Source organism: Poecilia latipinna, unplaced genomic scaffold (assembly GCF_001443285.1).
Source record: "Poecilia latipinna isolate Pla-1442-1.1 unplaced genomic scaffold, P_latipinna-1.0 Scaffold1994, whole genome shotgun sequence".
Classification (NCBI taxonomy): Eukaryota; Metazoa; Chordata; class Actinopteri; order Cyprinodontiformes; family Poeciliidae; genus Poecilia; species Poecilia latipinna.
This window is the reverse complement of record NW_015114610.1, coordinates 144,011-151,202: the sequence shown is the minus strand read 5'-3', so window position 1 is coordinate 151,202 and position 7,192 is coordinate 144,011. Positions and strand designations below refer to the sequence as shown.

General features: G+C 37.2%; 1 long non-coding RNA gene across 1 annotated transcript; it reads left to right on the top strand.

Annotated features, from left to right (window-relative positions):
- The first annotated feature begins 131 nt into the window (after positions 1-131).
- On the top strand, positions 132-7,175 carry LOC106935652 (uncharacterized). The gene is made up of 3 exons (XR_001421933.1): positions 132-972; positions 4,574-4,715; positions 5,447-7,175. It is a non-coding gene; the product is annotated as an uncharacterized LOC106935652 (long non-coding RNA).
- Positions 7,176-7,192: the final 17 nt, after the last annotated feature.

The following is a 7,192-nucleotide window of genomic DNA, read 5'->3' as shown; positions in this document are numbered from 1 at the left end:
TTTATATAAAAAAAAACCCTTTTTTAAAAAGTTTTTTTTTCCAAACCAAAAAAAAAAAAAAAAAAAAAAAAAAAAAAATATATATATATATATATATATATATATATATATATATATATATATATATATATATATATATGTCCAGAAATTGGCTGGGTGGTTTTTTAAAGCTCTTGGACTGTTTTTTTTAGAAATGGAAGTGCAAAAACATGCAAAATGTGAGTTTTGCATAAAAGGTTCCTTTAAAAAAACACTGCTCAACAATCACTGATGTTTGTTAGAGAAATGAAGCAAAGTTTTGTAAATAACATGCATAATGATTTGAGTTTAATGACTAAAAAAGTGTGATAGAGGATGTGTAATAGTGGGTATGATTTAAGAGAGGTGTAGCAGAAAATGGGAAAAGATGTACAGAAAGCAGAGATAAGAAATGTTCCAAATATGCTGATTGGTTGCTTAACTTCACAATCTTCAACATCCAACCTGTTGCTATCACACAGTAGCACATTTAAATAAATTATCGTATGGTTAATATTAAATACTATAGATGGTTTAAAGTATATAAGTTGGATCCTTGATCTTTGTGTGCTTTGTTGTAGCGGAAAACCTTTTGCTGCACTTGGTAGTTGATATAGAACATGAAATACAGTGTATAAGTACAACATGTCTGTTTAGCTGTGATTCTTTTTCACAGAAACATGAGGTTGAATAAAAATAGACATGACTCACCTCAGCTGTCACTCTGTCTCTCCCTGTGTCACCCGCGTCGTCAACACCCACCCCTGCACTGACCTGCAGTACACCACACCCATTCATTTCTCAATTTTTAGCCTCTTTAAGGCATTTTATGACTCTTTTGTGGATTAATTTAAACTGACTCTTTGCTCACAAGTATAGTCTAGGCATTAAGAAACTATTTTAATTGTGTCCCAACTTTTACCACATGGAGGCGCTGTAGGATTTGTCATCAAGGTATGTTGCACTATTATAGTTTAATATTTCCTACAATATTTTGCTTCAGATTTTACAGTCTCAGATTATCACCAACTCTACAGTTTATTTTCCTATCTTAGTTTATTTCCTTACATTGTAGCTCTACATGCATCTATCTAGACTTCCAAGTACTGTGTTAAAAAAGTATTTGCACCCCTACAACTCCACATTTGCATTTCGCAAATGTAAAATGACAACTTCAAAGCATACTCATAAAATAAAAGGGGGATATAAGAAGACTAAGATATGTTTTTTTTTTTTTTTACACATGAAAATCACAGGACCTTAGGGTTACTTTTTTCATTTTCCATCCCTACTATCTTCATCCTTCTCTACCATAAACTGGTAGTGATGGATGTGCTTGGTAAAGAAAAGCCTCCCACTAGCATGATGCTGCCACCAACATGTTCCAAATTAAGTTGTCATGGTAAACAAATGTAAATCAGATAAGTTTAAAGAACTTTATTCAATCACTTGTGACTAATTGATGGTTTCAGTGGTTTGCAACAAGAAGCTGTAGATCCTCTATAGGTTTGTTGTGGAGAGGTTTATCTCCTCTGCCATCTTTGGTGGAGGTACTAGCATCAGAACCAGGGACTTGGAAAAGCCCGACAACTTGACGAAGAAGTCGTTCTGTTTTGGGAGATGATGGAACATTATGGTCGCCCACCTAAGTTAAGGTTTACACTCGCACGAGAAAATAGCTGCAAACAGATTCCCAATTGTACAACTACGCGTCTTTGAAAAGCAGAAGTGGAGCCTTCTGCACAACCAACAAGATTGCAGAAAGTGGTTTCTGAATGGTAAGACAACAACAAAACACTTGTCTTTTCCAGCATCCATTGTTCAGCGCAGACAGCAGTAAAATCAGCTGGCCAAATGTACTGGAGCCCGCTCGGGTTGCTAGGTAACAGGAGTGGGTTTGGCTCGGGTTGCTAGGTAACAGGGCAGTGCCCGATTGTGACTTGAAAAACACAATCAGGCACTTATCGCTTGAAAAACATTAACTTATTGCCAAATAACAGCTGTTTGTTTTTTTAAAATCCTTGGGCTGTTTTAAGAAGCAGTTGAGACCCAAACAGAAGAACAAAAACATTGAAAATGTGGATTTTAAATAATAAGTCCCCACCAATACTAAATATTCTTGTAAGACTAGGACAGAAATTCAGCAAAGTAGACTGTTCTTTAGTTTGTTTTGCCCTTTATGTTTAATTTTTCCCATTGACCTACATCTTAAAGCAGCTTAATGTCATCCATCTAATGGCCTTGGAGCTGGGAAATCCAAGCACGTAAAGGGATCTAAGCTTTGACCCTTGAGTGCGATCAGTTGACAGTAAGGGGCTATCGCTCGGCGCTAACTTTAGTCCTGTCCAGATCTGATGGTAAGCTTAACTGCTCTGCAACTCAAAGGGAAAACACAGATGAATATAAAATTCGTCATTATGACATTTATTGCTGTTTCTATTTAGAAGTTATTCCAGAAGCCTGGAGAGTATAAATTATTAAAATTACCCTTCAGCTCTTTATTCTAACCCTTCTGCTAAAAGCTTATTAAACTAATCTAATTATTTTAGCTTAAAATAAATAAAAAATCATTTATCTTGTTGGGTCAAGCGTTGGTCCTCACAAACCTAATGGACCCCTCGCATGCAGTTAAACACACACACACACACGCCACACACACACACACACACACACACACACACACACACACACCCACACACCCACACACACACACACACACACACACACACACACACACACACTCAAACGACCCATTTCACCTATTTTTGGAGCTGTTAATCTCAAACTGTTTGGAACGGTGCTAAACTCTTAATTCTGATGGGTTTTTAAAATGTGATTGGGAGCACAGAGGAAGTGCCACCTCATATGGCCTCGCACATCCTGTCACTATTTCTAGGTCAACAGGATTGTGTGTTTTGGGTCACAGGTCAAAGGAGGGAAAATTTCCATAAATTGTTGTCATTTTCCCTAATTCATGCAGACTGTGATAATAACACGATAAAATATGAGAAATTATACAAAGTTTTTTTTCATTCAACTCATTGTGGTTATGTTTATACTCCAGAGAAACAAGAATTCAACTGAAATGGAGACATAAAGGCAAAAATCAGGAAGAATCATAATAAAACTGATTTTTGATATGAAATAAACTGAGTGAATTTAGAAAAAATGAGAAAGGAGTAAAACAGACCCAAAAGGATGGAGCGCACCATCCAAAAGAGAGTGAAAAAAATGGGATGTATACAGTAAACACCAGAAAGAGTGATTACTGGAGCAAAGAGGCAGTTAGTCTAATTAATTTAATGTGTAGCAGCGATGCGGGGAGCATGACAGGAGGAGCTGAGGGAAAATTACTAAATGAAACAGACAGGAACACTTGGACTAAAGAAACCAACAAAACATTGGATGTTTCATGAATTTTCAAAACTTCAAGAAGAAATATTGTTTATATGAAGACTTTTTACACATCCAAATCACTGAAATGCTGACTTTAAGCCACTCGTTAGCTAATTTTGTAATATGCTTGCCATATCTTTGAGTTCCTGACTGGTGTTTTGAGAAGCTGGTTCAATATTTTAGATAATATTTTTCCCCATGATTGATTCTACGAAGTGCACCAGTCCCTCCTGCAGCACAGTAGCATGATGCTGCCACTTCCTTACCTCCCAATTTGGATGGTGATCCTTGGAGGCTTCCACCTTTTTTCTTCCAATTCAATAATTATCGTTATGGAAAAACAGTTCAGTTTTAGTTTAATCAGATTCCATTTCAACCTGCCCCCAAAAACTAAGACCTCTTTTCCTGTGTAAATTTGCAAACTGTAATCTGGCAACGTAATGTTGTTGGCTAAATTAATTTTTCCTAGTCTAAATGACTATTTAGTTCATGTCTGAGTTTAAAGTCAACATGTCACTTGTTGATACAAGCAAAAATTTTGAATAAAAAGGATTAAAAAGAAAAAAAATGGACGTTTTACAGTCTACCCTTCTCTCAAAAGTCATTTATCTAAAAAATAAGCAACTAAGCGTCAATCATTTATCCATATTGATACATCTATAAACACTAAACAGAGAATATCTATATAAAAAATATGTAAGTAACAAAGAAGATATATTTGTAATGATACAGAACTCTGAGTGTTAGCATATTGTGTTTTATTATTTTCTCAAAAGTAAAAATTGATCCTGAGTCTTTAATTTGATTGTTGCACAGATTTATATCTTAAACTGAAACATTAGATTTGTTTAGTTCAAACTTTTTAAAAATTTCGACGAAACTAAAAACAATAGAATTTCTATAATTTCTCCTCAAATTATAAATGATATTTCTTTTAATATTTTTTTCTTGCAAATACACTGTGTTTTAAACTTAACCAGCTCTATTCTAATGTCTTTTCTAAAGCTGTGTTTACAATAGTCAGGTTTCAACTCTAAACGCAGCTAAGAAATAATAATTTGAAGTTCATTTAGACAAAATTTGAAATGAAAACACCACATCCACCTGTCAATATACCTCTTACCCCCGCCTGCCCTGAACACGACCTGGCGGTCCATAGCACAGGAAGAACCCGGCTGATTGGGTTTCAGTCTCTGCAGAGCAAAGGAGACGGCAGGCAGTACAATACGAGATCTGGGAATCTAGATTCCTGTTGGTCTGGGACCTGGATCTTCCTCCTGCGGAGACCCGACGTCTCACAGGTAAGACACAAGAAACATGAAGGTGTGTGACAGCAATGGTGACCGCCCAAAAGATACAAATGGTGCTATTTGCAAAGCAAAGCAAAAAAGATCTTAGAAAGAATTTTTGGTCTAGCTGCAAGCGCAAATATCTTAGTTCACTTGAAATAAGACAAAACTAACTTACAAGTAACTTATCAGCAAAACATAGAATCTTGTTTTAAGTAAATAAATCCTTAATATTGATGACAAAGCACTAGTTCCTCTTATGAGAAGAAAACTTTCCCACATTATAAGTAAAATAATCTGGCATTGGAACTTTTTCATTTCTGTAATTACTTACTTAAAACTAGCTTCTGATAAGTTACTTGTAAGTTACTTATGTCTTACTTCAAGTGCACAAAGATATCAGCACTAGAAACAAAAATACTTGGTAAAATTCTGTGTTTTTGCAGTGTGAATCCAAGTTATCAGATAATTTTGCATGTTTTGGATGCATCCAAGTGATGTAGGAAGCAAATTTTAGCATCTCAGTTTTAGAAGATAAACTAAAAATAAGTAATAGCTGCATAATCATGACTGGTTTAACATATTTTCAAGCAGAGCCGTTATTTTAACCAAATGAGATGTTGACTAGGGACTTTTTTCACCTCGTCTTACACTGTGAGGAATGCGGCCCTCTGCGGTAGAGATTTTAGTCTGCGCAGATGGATGTATCTGGGAATGTGCTGACTGATGCCCTTCCTCCCCAGCTGTCTCTTGCAGATTTATCTGGAGCTAAAACCGGCCGGTTAAGGGGGACAGGAGTGCCTCTTCTCTTTGGAGGTGCTGGTAACTGGACCCACACGGGCCCTCGCGTTCAGCTCCTGTAGCCAGCGCCGCCGCCGGCTCCTTGTCGGCCTCCGTTTCCCTGCAACATCCTGAAAAAAACACCTGTAATCTCCAGCTTTTAATCCTGCCCCCACCGGCTCGCATTAATCACAGGGGAGAAGCTGTCTGAGTGCAAATGCAGGAGATTTTGTGTGCTGTACAACATGGACTCATAAAAATAGCTCACACAGGACAGAGAACGCAGCTAGGAAATGAGCTTCAATTACAGAGGATGAAAAGCAATTACATTAACTGCCTCCCTGCAGACAGACCCTTCTGCTTCTTCTCGCGCGCTGGGACTCACCTCCAGCTTTACATAATTGCTTTCGACCTGTTCAACTGACAGTGACATACCGCTGGAACCGCGTTCGAGTGGTTAGTCAAGAGAGATGCAAAGCCGCCACCACGATTTAATGTCCTCAAGGGCACGAGTGGGGCTGGACGCCATGTTTGAAGTGAGCTTCGCTTTATTAAGGGACCCTCTGAAAATCTGCTGGGAACCGCAACCAACTGAGAATAACATCTAACAAACGTCAGCAAACTTTTTCTGGATTAGATTTCTCTCCCATCCGTTCAAACTCTTGTTTCTAAACTATGCCTTACATCCAGTGGCATCCCTAAAAAATTTGTCGTAGGGCTGGCCTGACGAGGGCAGTAAAGTTTTAGGAGGATGAAGCTTAGACAACATTTTATTGTTTTATTTATTTATTGGGTTTTACATTTATGATTTCATTGAAGAAGATGACTTTGTTTGCCTTTCTATGACATGAACATGATTATCTAGGGGGAGGAATGAGGCGGCCAGCATTTTTCAAGACTTATTGCCAACCTCTTGGGGGCACCACTGTTTACATCTCAAACATTTGACCTACTATTTTCAGTATCAGAGAGCTAATGTTATTGATTTGATAAGAAATCCTCTTATTGAGAAAAGCGGAACAAGGGTAAAGCAAATTGTTCTGTTGAAGAAATAAATTATTAAATGAAAATGAAGCTCAACACTCAAAGGAAAAGCAGAGAGTTCATCACATTTTTTTGCATAAAATTATTCGTAGATCGCGAGATTTTAGTGTGGTCAGTTCTGCCTATTTTTAGGATGTCTTGTCACTTTAAATCCAAATAATCTCCTGCTGGTCACGCCTCCCAACTCAATGTTTACACTCACACATGAAAATGGCTGCAAACAAATCTGCAATCATGTAACCCTACATCCTTGAAAAGCAAAAGTAAGGCCTCCTGCACAACCAACAATAACGCAGCAAGTAGTTTCTAAATGGTAAGTCAATAATAAAACACTTGCCTTTTCCAGCAGCCATTATACAGCAAATACGGCAGTAAAATCAAATGTGCAGGAGCTTCGTTTGGTTTGCTCGGTGGTCAGCTGGGCTCGACTGGGGTTGCTAGGTAACGGCTCAATGTGACATTATTAACAATCTGTAGGTTTTTGAAATGGTTAATTTTCCAGACGCCAAAAAAACTTTAACTTGTTGCCCAAAAATAACTGGGTGGTTTTCTTAAGTGCTTGATCTGTTTTAAGAAGCAGAAATGGAAGATAATTGATTTTAGATAGATAGATAGATTTCAATCTATCTATCTATCTATCTATCTATCTATCTATCTATCTATCT